This window comes from Bidens hawaiensis, unplaced genomic scaffold (assembly GCF_021521415.1).
Source record: "Bidens hawaiensis isolate Kalapana, Puna unplaced genomic scaffold, B.hawaiensis_p1.1 tig00021197_1, whole genome shotgun sequence".
Taxonomy (NCBI): domain Eukaryota; kingdom Viridiplantae; phylum Streptophyta; class Magnoliopsida; order Asterales; family Asteraceae; genus Bidens; species Bidens hawaiensis.
Window position 1 is genome coordinate 371,112 of NW_027493284.1, and position 2,417 is coordinate 373,528.

General features: G+C 32.6%; 1 pseudogene; it reads left to right on the forward strand.

Annotated features, from left to right (window-relative positions):
• Window positions 1-288: 288 nt before the first annotated feature.
• LOC143563024 (thaumatin-like protein 1 pseudogene) lies at window positions 289-1,017 on the forward strand (annotated as a pseudogene).
• Window positions 1,018-2,417: the final 1,400 nt, after the last annotated feature.

Below are 2,417 nucleotides of genomic sequence, written 5' to 3' on the forward strand. Positions count from 1 at the left end.
ATAACAACTTATGCTGTCCTTTCAAATTACATGTGTTGTGTTTGTTTAAAAATTTCAATATTTCACTAGTGTCATATACGGGTCAATAACCTATTCATACCACTAAGTCACTAAGTAACGAGTTCCATAATTGAATGTGGTTGAGGTTAATAAAATTTTAGCTGATATCATATGCTTGAAAGTCAAATACTTTCATTAACTATAAGTTATCCAGTTGTAATAAAGTCAACTTCTTTCTTCTATATATGCTAACCTTTCTTTCCATACATATCACATACATAAAATTACATGAACATGAAGATTCAGTTTCTCTTAACCTTTATTCTTGCAACCTGTTTGATGCATGGTAAAGATTTACTTAACGTGTGTGCTATATATTTGTGTGGCGTTAACTTTAAGTACAAGAGATTTAAGCCTCTATTATATTCTATACACATAATTCTTAACAAATTGTTGATTTTCTCTGGTGTTCGTTCAACAGTTTTTACAATTAAAAATAATTGCCCTTACACCATTGCCCCAGCAACTTTGACCGGATCTGGGGAGTCAGTATTAACAGGATTTGAACCCATAACCCAAGCCTCAAACCCTATTAGCATGCCAGCACCTTGGTCTGGACGGGTCTGGGCTCGGTTTCATTGTTCAAATGATGGAGGGAGGTTTCATTGTAAAAGTGGTGATTGTGGTTCAGGTCAAGTGGAATGCAATGGTGCCGGTGCAACCCCACCAGCAACCCTTGTCGAGTTTACATTATCAGATGCAAGTGGAAAAGACTTTTATGATGTAAGCCTTGTTGATGGGTTTAATTTACCAGTTTCAGTCGTTCCTCAAGGTGGTTGCCTAGTCACGAATTGTCTGGTTGATATTACTAGTAAATGCCCATCTGAGCTAGCTGTGAAAGATGATTCTGGGGCTACGATTGGATGCAAAAGTGCATGTGTTGCATTTAATACTGGTCCTGATTATGAGATAACATTTTGCCCAAAGATTCTTAAAATCAAGCACTTTTACATGTAATACTGGTCCTGATTATGAGATAACATTTTGCCCATGATACCAAAAAGTAATAAACAAAGGTTCTTGACTTTTGTATTAATGATTATTGTGTTTCGTATTTGCATGCTATATCAAGGAATAAAGTAGTTATTATAAGTTTCTATTGACAATTAGTATTCATTGATTGATCATAGACAAAGTGTTGTAATTGAAACCACATATTATTATAAGCGCAAGAATATCATAGTCCTTCACTCTGCAGTCATAAAGACCACCAATAGGATCAATCTAATTGCTCCCATATTAATAAGAGTGAACATCCTTGAGTCCCTTTTGGATTTAGACTGATGGAATAGTTTGTCCAGGTACAAATATTTATCGACATTACTACAAACATAAAATTTAAAGGGTTGCAACCTTAGCAATCACTAAATATATAAGTCCTTCAAAGGGTAAACGTATCTAACACAAAATAAAATGAGGTTTTAATAAATTACGAAATAATAAAACACAAAAATTGTTATTACGATAATTGATAAACAATCTTTAATTAAGGGTTTCAATTATTTTCGAAAGTACAAATCACATCTGTTAACATATTTTAATGAAACAAAATCATTTTTTTGACACTTGTCAAATTTTTAGACCACTTTTCACACGCGTCACTTTTTAACATTACATTCAAATTTTTAGGTAATTATTAATAAAAGTTTTCAATTTTTAATGATTTTTTGTAATTAATGTTAACATAAATATTATAATTTAATGAAATCAAGGAACGTTATTTTCATATTAAAAAACAGTCTAACTGAGATTAATGGCATTACATTGTAAATCCAAAAATTCAAAATTCATAAAAGCCAAATTTGGGTTATATAAATCCCGCATTTTTTACATTGGCTGATTATTTCAATTGCGAGTATCCCGGCTAGAAGTCCCACCATATATATATATGTATCTATTACTATATATAATAGGTATTGAAGAGAGAATGATATGTGTTGAAAATTTAAGAGTTTTACTACCTATATTGCATGTTGTACAACTTTGTAATGCACCTATCTCAAAATCCACATATCCCGCGTCGGTAATGTTCCAAAATTCAAATATCGTTTTGAAATCTTTTGAATACATAGCGTGGCTTTCATCTATCCTCCCTCAACTCCACCGTCTGCTTCTTACACACAGCCTTTTTCTCTCGCGAGGATGTTTATTGTGATCCCGATTTTGATCGTTCGTCAACGTTTGAGGTTTGTTTCGCTTCTTGATGTTGGATTTGCGTTTCATTTACCGTTTAGGTTGTTCCTAATTTATGTATTTGGAAGCTGGAAGTGAGACGTTGAGATTGCAACTGGAATCCGCAAGCAAGTTAGTTGATTTCATTTCATTTTCTTAATCTAAGTTATTTTGTTATACTTAAC